Source organism: Canis lupus, chromosome 14 (assembly GCF_011100685.1).
Source record: "Canis lupus familiaris isolate Mischka breed German Shepherd chromosome 14, alternate assembly UU_Cfam_GSD_1.0, whole genome shotgun sequence".
In the NCBI taxonomy this organism is placed as follows: Eukaryota; Metazoa; Chordata; class Mammalia; order Carnivora; family Canidae; genus Canis; species Canis lupus.
Genome location: NC_049235.1, coordinates 19,021,360 through 19,034,723, shown reverse-complemented (window position 1 = coordinate 19,034,723; position 13,364 = coordinate 19,021,360). Strand labels below are relative to the sequence as shown.

The following is a 13,364-nucleotide window of genomic DNA, read 5'->3' as shown; positions in this document are numbered from 1 at the left end:
TGGGGGGAAAAAGTGTCCGCTGCAGCCTTGCTCTGTCCGGAGGTGGGCTAAAAGATGTTAGGGGCTGTGCGTCCTCGGAGCCCACTTGCCCGCCTCCCAGGGCTCTCCAGCCAGCCTGGTTGCGTCCTGCCTAGAATCGGATAGTCCCGGGCTCCTCCGGGCATCCAGGGCTTGAGGAGGGGAGAAAGGGGCGTCGCAGCCCCCAGCACCAAGTCTGGCGCTCCAGACCCTCGTCTTCCAGCGCCGTCCTCTCTGGCTCCCTCGCCCTGGGTTCCTGTGCCCACCAGCAGTCCCCTGTGCGGAGGGCGCTGTTCTCCCAAATGCAGCCTGCGCCCCAGCTCCGGACGGCTATCCCACTCCCAACGCTCTCCCAGGGGGGCCGGGCCCCCGCGGGTCCTCTTCTTACCCCCTGTCTCCCGGCTCCTTTTCTTGCCTCCTCTCAGCGCCCCAGCCCCTACCAACCGTCTTCCCACCCATCCTCATCCCAGTTTCACTACCTCGCCCACTACCGACCCTCTCGCCACGGGCTCTCAGGTGGTGCTGTGCCCCCCGACTAGCGGCCGAAGGCGCCGGGGTGGCACGGTGGCGGGGTGTGGGTTCTTCTGGAAACTCACCTCCCTCCGGGCTTTGCATCCTCCGGGGGAAGGGACAGGGCGCTCAGAAAGCTGCCTCCGGGGACTGGCTACGAATCTCCCATCCCAGACTGGCGCCCCCCGCCCCCCCATTTCTCCCCCCCCCCCAGGGTCTCCCTGGAGCCCCTCTCCCGCTCCCCGCGCTGCCGCCGCGGTCTGGTCTCCGGGACTCGTGGGGTGAGCCCCAGCGGGGACCCGAGCAGGGCAGCTGCCGCGGGCGTAGCCCCACTTGCGGGCCGGGGCGAGAGGGGCTGGCACCGAGGCGCTCGGAGCTCTCCTGCTCGCCCCTCCCTCTCCGGGGACTGGAGGGGACTGGAGGGGGCTGGCGGGGGCGGGAGGGTTCGGGAGCGGGGGGGGGGGGGGGCTGGCGCTCATCAATTCCGCTGCCACCTCCTCTGCAGCCTCGGGGAGGCGGCCGGGGGTGGGGCGGGAGCGCGGGCGAGGATTGAGACTCTTAAGTCAGGAGAAGTTTGCGCACAGCTCACAGCTGGGCGAGGGGAGCCAGGCGCCCGGAAGGTGAGCCTCCTGGGCTTCGGGGAGGGGCTCGTAGCGCTGGGGGGAAAAGCGGACACCTTTCCGCCCGCGATATAAGCAGGGTCTAGGTTTAAAGCATCACTTAGAGCAGGAGTGAGGTGTCAGGAGGTCGGGAGGGGGGCAGGAGAGAGGGCTCTGGACTAACGCAGTTTGCTCTCACGTCAAACTAGGAAAGCGCCCCCCAGACGCTGGGTGGGCTGCGCCGAGCGCTCGCGGACCTTCCTGGCTCGGAGAGGTGCGCACCGTCCGCACCTCGCCCAGCGCCTGACATCTCCAGCTCAGGAGATGGGCGCCGTAGCTTGAGTTCCTGAGTCCCTGGAGCCACCACCTGCGACTGTCCTTCGCTTCTGCTGAGCGGTGCCCAGCCGCCCTGTGAGACGATTCCAGGTAAGCAGGGTCTGGGGAAGAACGCAACTTAAAGCTTTGGGATGTTCCCGGGGCTGGTTCACGTTGCGGGTGGGGCTGGGGGGCACAAGGTACCCTGTGTTTTGATCGCAAAACTGGTTTGATTGTGGTGCTCGAGGTTCAGATGTAGGGTCAGCTTAGTCACAGTTTCCTCAGTTTACCCTTGATGGGAGAAAAGACAGTTGTCCTGGGAAGGTGCTACAACTTAGGATTTCATATTGAATACTTCAGGGGTTTTTTGTTTTCTTTTGTTTTTGTTTTTGTTTTTGTTTTTGGTGACTTTCACTGTTACCAATATCAGTTTTCTCTCAAAAGTTTTATTTTCCAACTTACTGGGTATGAAAATTATGGGCTGAGAGTTGTGGATTTTTTCCAAAAGGTGTTTATTAACTAATAAACAGATAATATCGGCATCTATGTGATGTGTCGTGGTTGTTCTGGGTATTGGAAATGAGTACAGTGGTGAATGGCGTTGCTTGTTAAGTCATGTTTTACAGAGAATTATTTTCCAACAATCATTTATGCATAGCAGCCATTCTTCACACCTATTAGGAAAAATATGTTGTGTGCGTAGTTTCCAAAAGGGTACTCTTTTTTCATGATGCTCTTTCCAAGCCTGGGTGAAAGACATCAAGAAAAGCTCTAACAAATTAATTCTTCTCCCCCAAACAGTCATTTTTCTTGAGGTGCAAGGAAATCCAATCAAAGTCAAAAATCAACAATCCAGTTAAAATTTTAACCCATTATTCAGGCTTTACTTTGCAGACCTACCTAAGAAAGTTCTATTTGAAAGCTCTACCTAACATTATATGGTGTATACAAGACTAGAAGGCAGGGTTCCATTTGCCGATCTTCAGGAGCCCCCCAACGATTTCGTGGCTCTGGTTAGCCTAAACCAAGAAATCTGTTCAAGGCTATTTGCTGAAATTATTGGGTGATGGAAACTGAAATGTTCAAAAGAAATCAAAGTATGACCATGTAGTTATAGAAACTAATCTTTAAATAGCAGAGTGTCCAGATTTGAGTGTGTCTCAAATCATAAGAGAAAGCAAATATTGTATATATTTCAGCCACTTTGGCTTACCTGTAAAGACAAAGTAGGAATGCTTTTAGTATTGTGGGATTTATAAAATCTAATTTGTAATAGCATGTTGCTAGCCTACTATGTGTTCTGTTAAAGAATTCAGCTTTTAAAAGTGGAGATTGCTGTTTTCTACACTAGCAGTATGAAGGGAACTAAGGTGATTAGATTTGCAAACATCTTTGCAGTTTAAGTCGGTATTCTCAGTGGGCACTCATTTCTACTCAATATTTTAACATAGCCGAAAACATCCGTCAGCCGGGATTTGTTTTGGTTCAATGCCTCTAATCTACAGTTAATTTTAGGAACTATAGCCACAAGAATAATATTCAGTCATATTGTAAAATGCTCTAAGATTATTTAACTGACCACACCAATACCCTGAGTAAACATGAATAACTTATTCACAAGAATACATAAATTATCTTAAGAGTTGTATTGTTTTCATGATGCTTGGAGTTGAAGAAAATTAGCTGATATAAATACAGCTTCTGTTTCCCATTTTGTTATGTTTTTGAATTCCAGATAATGAATGATGATGGATGGATAAAGGTAGCATTTGCTTCGGTCAGTTAAAGAAATGGAGCTAAATCTTAGTTAACATAGTAGTGTTGTGGCAACTCTGTTCTTGGTGAACTTCTTAGACTCTTTAAATGTTGACGTGACTGAAGATATTATCTACTGTTGGCCTTTATTACAGTAAAAATAAATTGGAAATAGGAGATGTGATATTTTCAATGATAACCTAAACCAGTGTTCTCAACTCAGGCTGCAAATTAGAATCAATGGGAGAGATTTCAAAAAAAAAAAAAAAAAAAAAAAGTCTGTCCAGACCCTTCCCCAAACCAATTAAATCAGAATATCTGAGGAACGGGGCGGGGCGGGGGGGGGAAGTCCATGTTTTTATTTTTATTTTTTTTCACATGATTTAATGTCCAGTCATGATTTGGAACCACTGATTGAGATGGTTCCCATCGGATTTGGTAGAGCCTGTTAATTTGGGGGAGTCTTGGTGAAAATAAATGCCATATGTTCTATTGTCGGTCTAATCTTTTTTTCTTAAAAAATAGATCTAATTTGATTTCCCAATTAGAAGAAAAAGAGGGTTGTTGTTTTTTGTTTTTTGTTTTTTTTTCCCCCTGATCGTAGATGTTTAAACCATAATAGCTTCCGGGAAAAACATTTTTTTTTTTTCTCCAGAAAGCAAGCTATTGAGTTTGAAGCTTACCTGACCATCCAGAAAATGCTTTAGTAAATTAGCTCTAGCTTTAAGAGATGTTGGGAATAATGCTTTATGAAATGTAGAATTTGATTTCATCTTTTCTAAGACCTGAATGATGTGTAACGTGCAAATATGTACCTTTTTGAAAGGAAAAAAGGAGAAAAATACTACCATTCTCTTTGGCACACCAACTAACATATCCTGGGTGCCAACTATGTTCTAGCATTTTCACATAAATTATTTTATTTAAGGCTCACAATAGCTTTGTGAGGTACCGGCTATTATTTTGATTTTACATAGGAGGAAATTAAGGACCCATTAGGTTAATGAACTTGCTCAAAGCCACAAATCAAACAGATTTAGCATGTATTTGAACCCGGGTCTACTTATTCTAAGTTTAATACTGTTATAAAATATATATTTATATACTTTCTTTAAATTTAAAGGCAGCATTTTTTTTAAGCAATATTAGTTAAGAGCACAGATTCTAGAATGGCTCTGCTTATGTTTTACGCCTGGTTCCATCATTTTCTAAGAAGCTCTATGATTTGGGGCAAGTAATCTAATCTCCCCGTGCCTTTATTTCCTTTGTAAAGGGGGGTTTCTCCAATGATAATTAAATGAGTTAATATTTGTAAGTCACTATGGGTAAGTGCCTGGTACATAGTAAGTTCTATGTAAGTGTCATATTTTTTTAAAATATCACTCATTAAAAACTATTTTTGATTACTTATTATATGCTGAGCATTGTAAGCCTGGAGATACATAAACAAATAAGTCATTCCCCTATACTCAAGGATTTTGTGTCTATTAGAGAATGACCAATACATAAGTAATTGTTCCATTCTGGTGTGAGATTTTCTTCTAGTTTAATTATCATCAAAAGCGTTATTTTGTGTGACAGCGGCATGCTTTTCAATGTTAATATGATCTTTCAGGGCTCCATATAATGAGTTTTATAAAACCAATTGATAATATATTGTGTTGTCACAATGGTATTCATTTGTTTTCAATTCTGTCAAAACACAGGAACGAATATTAGCATCTGTTTCTGGCTCTACTTTATCAGTTCAGAAAACTGGTAATATGGAAAGGCTTGGGGTCTCTAAAATTTTATTTTAGAGATGAATAATTTAAAGGCAAAGAATTGATAGAAAATGTCCTCAGAACCTATTCTTCAATACTTCTAAGTGTCAATTTCTTGAATTGGTTTTCCCAAAAGAATGTTATCTGATCGGAATGTAGTTTGGATTTTTTTTTTTTTCAGAATAATAATTTTAGGGTAGGAAGAGTTGATCAAGGACTACAGTGAGAGGTCTGTAACACCAGGCTGGCTCGGCAAGAGTATCTCATCTCAATGGAGCTGGCTATGCTTCTTCTCTATCTCTGTGCCTGCGGCTCTACGCCGCTGCCCTGTGTTGCATGATACCTCCAGGGTACCTGTGAATACCCGAGGTCTAAGAGTCTGTCTTTGTTCACATGAAAAGCCTCTCTTTATTAAAAATAGTATATAAATTGGTATTCTTTGTAAAAGAAGAACACGGTATTCTAAACCTAAGAAGCTATTTCTCAAAGAAACAAAGTATCTAGCTCGGTGAAATATTTTTTTGCAATCAATATTTAACCATTCTATTTCATTGAAACTTCTGTTTGCAAATGTATGTCTTTCTTCTCTCTTACCAAGTCTCAAGGCTACTCCTAATTTTTCCTGCGGATGCTGCATTTTTCTTCCTCCTAGTTTCACTGCCACCCCTTTATTTTGAACTTTTATTATTATTTTTAACAAAATGATTAAATATCCTCCTAATATTTGGCCACAGTCAGCCTTTTTATGCATTCAGTGTTACACAACACAGTCAGTCTTATTTTCTAAGCTCCCATTTTGTCACCCTTGATTCATAATTATTCGGTAATTGCTGAGGGACCATAAGACTTAGAGCGCCTCTTTAGCCGGGCATTTAAGATGTTTCATGATATAATTCCATTTTCTCTTTCCCATCCAAGTAAAGTGGGAAACCATCACAACTCCTTATTTCCAGCTCTGAAGCTATAATGATGCTGCAAAAATTGACTCCAGGTTTGGAGTCCATCCTTCACTTTCAACCCTTATGCCCTTGCCTGTCAACCTCAGTTTATATTCTGTTGCCTCAAAATTGAGGTGTGTAGTAGCGGGGGGAGTCCTTTACATCAGTGGTTCAGTGGTAAAGCTACATTGGTTTGGTTTTTACTTCTTCCCACAGCCATAGTCCCCCACCTTGCCTTCTACTTGTCTGCTGGTTCAAAATTCGACATTTCAAATCTTACCTTCCTCCAACCTGCAAAATGTCTCACTCATTCTCCTGTAGCACATCCAGCAAATTTCCATCCTTAGAGCTTTGTTCATATTTTTAAGCTCAATATATTTTTACTAAGTGCCTGTTATGTCCTAGTCAGGGGATATTGTGATAAGTTACAGTTCCTGGCTTCCTGGGGACTGCAGGACACAGACAGACCAAGAGACAGTTACACAACCGTGGGGTAAGTACTCCAATAATGACATGAATGTTCTGGAAGCAGGGAGGAACAGCACCCAGTAGGGCATCAGGAAGCTTTCTGAGAGAGGTGACTCTAAAGGAGACATGATTCGGCATTGATATAACAAGACAGAATGAGCCAAATGAGGAGGGAAAAAGATGAAGTGTGTTACAGGCAGGACATGAGACTCAAAAAAGTCCTGGAGGTTTGAAACAACATGGTGATTTTGGGAAGCCATGGGCACTTGGGTTGCCGCTGGCGAGGTTAGCAGGGTCACCAAGATCACCAACAGGCTTTCGAGCCTGTCTCTCTAAAGGATTTGCATTTTATCATGAAGACAGTGGGGCTTCTTGAAGAAGTTGAGGTAGGGAACTAAAAAATCCGATTTGCCATTCTGGTAGATCACTGTGGCAGGAAGATAGGAGGGATATTAGATTGAAAGAGCAATGGATACAAATTAACTGGAAGCCGGGAGCCTTATTGCAGTAACTGAGGGGAGAAACAGTCGTGGGAGATAGAAAAGGAAAGAAAACAGTCGGGAGATTATTGTAGGGATAGCTTTGGTGGAGGTGGGTAAATGGTAGAAATTGGAGGTTGCTATGAATGAGGGAAATAGCCAATAATATGATCAATTCTAGATTTCTCTCACAAATGATAGGAGAGATGGATGTCAGTCACATGGTCCAGACGAGGAGTATTTTAGGGATGGAAGGTAAAGAATTTAATTTGGAATGTGATGCATTCGACTTATTCATGTGACAATTGATGTCCGGTAAAAGTATAGACAGAAATTTGTGGCTTGAGACAGAATTAGAGATATGGATTTGGGAGACATAAGTCTACTTATCTATTTCAGCTGATGGTACAAGAATGGAGGCTTTCGCCTTTGGAGAAGTAAAAACTGAAACGAAAGAGAAAGGAAGGAAAAAAAAAAGCCAGAAAAAATTTTTTAAAAAAGAAAAACTGAATACCTAAGAATTCCAGGAACACCAGGTTTTTTGTTTTTTTTTTAAAGACAAGAGCGTGCAAAAAAGATGGAGATAAAAGACTAGACAAAGGAAGAAACACAAGAGCAAGTGGTTCTGTGGAAGCCAAGGAGAAAAAAATGGGCACCTAAGCAGGACATCACAAGTAAATCAAGTGGGATAAGAAGTGAGAGATCACAGTTGGATTTAATTAAGAACAATTTCAGTAGTGGGTTGAGGAATAAAGGAGAAGGAAGGAAATGGAGACACTGAGTGTCCACAGTAATTTCAGCCACTGTGACATGGACTGCTTACTTTATCTCCCTTCTTTGAAATTTTACAGTTCACTGGAGCTTAATTTAAATGCAGCTTCCTTCTTTTAGCCTTACCTGGATAGCCAATGACCAACCCGCCCCTCCCCAGGCAAGATATAGTATCACATCCTGATGTCTCTTTCCTTAGAGCTTCTAGAGGTACCATGCATACACACCTCTGGGCGTTTGTTTAAAGTATTCTTCCCTTTTGTCATTCATTCATTGAAAGAAACTCTCTTAAGCTCTTTATTAAAATAGCGTATTGAGGGAAAAGCTGGGTTTCATAAACCTCATCCCTCTGGGATTACAATCTAGAAATCCCAGTATTTCAGCATCCAAATATTTTTCAGAATGTTTGTAGACTCAGAAGTTACATGGGTGAATTTTTTAGGGAAAAATATCACCTTTGAATCACAAATTATACTGTGTTATACTTGTCTTCTGACACTTTATTCTCCCCTTTCTATTGTGGAGGTCTGTTAATTTTTTTATTTCCTTACTAGGTTAAAAAGGACAGAGTCATCCTTTTATTCCATATTCCATAGCACAAAGGAGACTTCCTCTTAGTGAAATGAGTGAAACTTAATGTTGCCATAGATATGGTGCTTTTTTTTTTCCTGAAATTATTTTTGTCACCTTAAGACTTAATTTTTTTTCTTTTTAGGTATCTACTAGCTGTTAATCCAGAGATTTCAGCCCCTTCTCTCCAGTATCCTCCAAATCAGTAATCCAGCCATATTTCTTACACCGATACTCTTATTTCCGGCTTGAGTCCGTGTTGACTTGAAGAGCCGACTCTCTTTTCTTCAGTGAGCATTTAAAACATAATTTACATATTCAGAATGCAGGATTCATTTTGAGCATGTAGAACTGTTTTCCACTGCCCCCTTAACACTTTCTTAGGCACAAAGTATATACTCTATGTCTCCTGTGCCTCTTGTACTAGGCTGAAGCTAGTTAGCTCATATTTATACCTCTGTAGGCAGGGGGGCAAAAATGGGACTTTCCTTTTCATATTCCCAGTATGGACCAAAGCACTGGAAGCAATTAATCCTAAATTGTTTGAATAAAGCAAGTTAATATCTCTGAGACTTTAGGAATACAACTAAAATAATAACAAAAACAGCTACAGTTCATTGAGCCCTGGCTGTGTGCTGGATACAGCAATGCTCAGTCATTATCATGACAATTTCATGGGATGGGATATTATCAAGCCCATTCCATGAGGAGAAAGACTCAGAAGCTTCCATGATGCACCAAGGTTCACATCTCTGAAGCACCAGGGCTAGAATTCAAACCTGTTTACCTAATGCCAAAAGACTGTACTTCACTACTATAGTCAAATGACATTTTGAGGGTGATTGGGAGATCTTTTTATTATCATTTGTATATATTAATTAATAATTAATGATCAGAGCCTTCAATAACAGATAGGAGCCACTCTCTGTGGACTTTTAAGTCAATCTCTCTGGAACCTCTAAGTTCAGCTTCCCAATCCAGTAGGGCTGCAGGAACTGTGGCTATAATACTGACAACGATGGCTCAGCTTTTTGGAATACCCCTGCAGTAGTCCAGGCCTATACCCTGTAATAAGAGGACGTTCTACATGGCTACAGACATGTGCAGGAACATCCTCCATCACAACGAAAATGCGAAATGTGATATAATTCTTGGAGTTTAAGCTTTCTCATCTGACCTAAACCTAGTTCTATGAAGTAGACATTAACTTATTATAAACAGAGATGAATCTGGTGTTAGCCAAATATTTATCCTTTCCTGGAGCCCAAAAGTAATGACACTTATTGCAGGACCATCCTAGGGGGGAAAACCCACCAAACTCTTTGATAATAATAATTTTTAAAGGAAAGCTCTGCTCTTTGAGGAAATTTCCTCTCTAGCGGAATGTTCATAAAGTCAACTGGGGCAGCAAGGGGAAAAGGAAAGGCAAATCGCACTGCTGCCAAATTTAAATTTCAAATGGACCTGACTCATACATTAATTAACCCAAACTTCAGCATAATTATTTGTTTCTAACCTTAAGTCTGACAGACAGAATTCTTGCAAACATGAAAGGTGTATTGTAGAAAATGTTGATGTTTACAGACATTGAGATGGGATCTCTTTAGCCCAAGATTCAAAGAAATTCATGACACAGAGAACACAATAATGCAAATTGCTTTAGCACCTCATTCCCTGGGCCTACTACAGGGCTAAAAGGTCAGGACAATATTAGAACACTTTTTCATTCCTAACATCATATAGACTGCAAAGATGGCATTAAGGCAAAATCCCAGCAAAGTGGTGAGCGATCATTGTTGCTCGAGGGCCAATTCAGGAAAAACAAGAATTTACTGGGTTGCTTTTCTTCCTATTCAAAATGAAAATAATTTTATTGCATCCAATGAGGAAAATGTATATTCTTGCAAATTAGATATATTATTTTAGTAAATAGAAGGTCAATGAGAAACTTGGCATTTCTTCTTAGCTACTAAAATATTAATAATCTGGGCAAATTTAAGGAGTAGCAACTTGGAGTCAGCAAATATCAAAACTGGAAATTATAGCCTCATGGAGCTGCATTTTAATTTGTTAAGGAGGCATTCCTCATATATGAGGTAATGTCACACATTTGTTTTGGTAACTCATATTTTATCCTTATTATTGATCAGGAGTCCAGTGCTTTCATGAAAGAGGAGACTGAGGTAGAGATGACATATTTCTCCATCAGCAGCTGACAGTGCTGCCTTGAGAGTTCCAGCTTTCGGACTCCAAGTCCAGTGCTCTCCTTGAAAACCATGCAGAATTTCAGGGAGTCATGAAAATTTGCCAAAAAAAAAAAAAATATTTGCATGGATGTCCTCATACATAACCACAAGGAAAGTTGAACACCTAAGAGTGACCCCCAAACTACATTGCAAAAGAGAAGTAGAGCCTATCCCTAGTGTCCCTTCTCTTAGCTTCCCAAGCACTGCCTGCTTATTGTATTCCCATTTATTCCAGGAGCCTGCTTTCCTAGGAAAAGTCCCATTACTTGAGTCTTTTTCCACAACCTCCCCCTCGGCTCCTTTTTGCCTGCCAAAATCAACTGCTTTTCTTTTACTGTAGTTCTATAAACACTTCTCCCTGCAGGTAATATAGGAGTGGAATAAACCTTTATTCCCTTCAGGGAAAAAAAAATATATATATATGTATACATATACATATACATATACATATACATATATATGCATTATCAATGATTTAGGAGCTAATTCTTGAATCTGGCATTTCCTGCTGGGTGTTCTTTGATCAAATCAGTTTGGATTCTTATTCCCAAATTTGAAACTCTATACTACACAATAGCCTATTGAAAGTTGTGAGAAGTGGGCTTTGCTGCATACCCACCACCTGTAATGTAGCCCCCACAGTGTCATCTCTTGCCCAGGCCACCCCAACAGACTCCTGCATCACCTGCTCACTAGCCCTTATACCTCTCTCCCACACATTTTCTGCTCAGCACCCAAAGTGAATCCTCAGATGTAACCCAGATCAGGTTCCCCCTCTGTCCACAGCATTTAACAGCTTCTGGGGATACCTGAACCCATGCTCACACTAGTCACCATGGCCTCAGGTTCCTCGGTGACCAGGCAGCCACAGCCTCATGGTTCCAGCCTCATCTATCTGCACACTCACTCCACTATGCTGATCTTGATCCATCCACTGGAAGACATCATGACCTTTGCTTTCATCTGTGCCCATCCCTCTTTCTGGAATGTTCTTTCACCTATCTTCACAAGGCTAGCTGCATCTCTTACCTCAGGCCTTAGCTTAACTGTCACTCCCTCAACAAGGCCCACCACAGTCCCTACACTTTTTTAAAGTATGTGTTGCCCTACTAATCTCAACAACTTGTTTATTTCCTTCATAATAGTCAATAGAGTTTGTAAGCATTTACTTTTATGTCTGTTTCTTTTGTTTTTCTGTCACCTGCATTAAAATATAAGTTTCATGAGGTCTATCTTGTTGACTCTTAATTTCCAGTACTCTAAGTAGTTAACAAACTGAGGGACTACATCCTATCCACAGCATTTCTGAATTTATGTGACCATAAAACCCATTTATGGTACACCAACTCTTGATATCCAGCTGAAAATCTTTGGAAAAACTGCCTTTTTGAAAGAAAGTGAAGATAAGAGCAAAAATTTTAAGGACTGATGCAAATGTAACTTGGGGGCAGGTGAGCCTTTTTGGTAAAATTCAAATCTTCCCTTAGGTGTAGCTTTTCATGATAGGATTGACCATTTGGTGTCACATCCATGAGATTAAAGGGGGCTAGTACCTGCTAAGGTAAAACTATACCCAAGCTTCTAAGAGCGAATTTTAATCCATATCACCTTGAAGGATATGGAGTTTTTAAAAATCAAATCATTTTTATAAGTTATTATAACTATATCTACTATTCATGGCCTTTATTAAATCTGAAGTTCTTACCAACTACATATTTACCTGGCTGCCTTCTTGCCTGTATATAAAGGTAGGCATTTCTAAGTAAGAACTTTTCACAAATTATTTGGTTCAAATTAGATTTTTTATAAGTATTTCTTTTTTTTTTAAAGATTTTCTTATAAGTATTTCAAGTTACAATATGCAAAACTAACTGGAATAAGGACACCCTGTCATTATAACCAATTTATACATGGTAGATTCTTAGAAATTAAGTTATGGTGTTGAGATTGACAAGACCATAATCTAAGTAGAGCCCAATGTGAAATTTTGATCAATATCAGATTCCCAGCAGTGTAATTTCCAGTTTTTAAGAAGCGTATCTTTGAAAAACCTTCTAAGAAACTTGGATAAACAATAGATTTATTGAAATATTTTGATAATGGTGATAATGGTAATAGTAACACTTACATAGAACTTACTATGAGCCAGTGATGATCTTATATGTATTTCATAAATATATATAAAATATAAATGTATTATAGGTATTAATATATTTAATCTTCACAGCAACCCTTTCAGGTAAGTACTATTATTATCCACTTTATACAATGAAGAAACTAACCCAGAGGTTACCCAGAGAGGTAAGTAACCTATGGAAGAATACACAGCTAACCCATGACAGCTTTGGAAATGAAATCAAGGACGTATGGCTCCAGAGAGTAAGTAAATGCTAAAAGGCGAATGTGTTTATTATAAATTTATGTTAAAAGCTCAAAAGACAGGAGGTGCCTGGGTGGCTCAGTGGTTGAGCATCTGCCTTCAGCTCGGGCCGTGATCCCAGGGTCCTGGGATCAAGTCCTGCATCGGGCTTCCTGTGGGGAACCTGCTTTTCTCTCTGCCTGTGTCTCTGCTTCTCTCTCTGTCTCTCATGAATAAATAAATAAAATATTTTTTTGAAAAAAGTTCAACAAAGTTTGTTATTATGATATAAAATGTCATTCAGTTTTGCATTTTTACATATCTTTCAACAGCAATCCATGGATTTCTCTCTTTTTCTTAGAAAATTAAAAGAATTAAATAGTGGTTTTCCTAATTTATTTTAAATACGAATCTCTACAGTTGTCATGAGATGTACCTATGCTAATAGTATTCCACTCTGCCCTGTGGTTTACAAGAAGAGGAAATTGTACTTTGCCAAGTTGACACCTCATTCATAAAAAGCAGAGTCAAATTTAAAAACTTAATCTATTTTTATTATTTTAAAGGTGCAAT

The 13,364-nt window shown here is 40.7% G+C and overlaps 1 protein-coding gene across 1 annotated transcript in view; it reads left to right on the top strand.

The window, feature by feature from the left end:
* Positions 1–1,115: 1,115 nt before the first annotated feature.
* Positions 1,116–13,364, top strand: part of CALCR (calcitonin receptor) — a 158,043-nt gene continuing 145,794 nt past the window's right edge. Inside the window, exons 1-2 of the mRNA NM_001197142.1 lie at positions 1,116–1,148; positions 1,337–1,553. The gene's annotated coding sequence lies outside the window, so the exon portion shown is untranslated. The remainder of the gene's footprint in view (positions 1,149–1,336; positions 1,554–13,364) is intronic.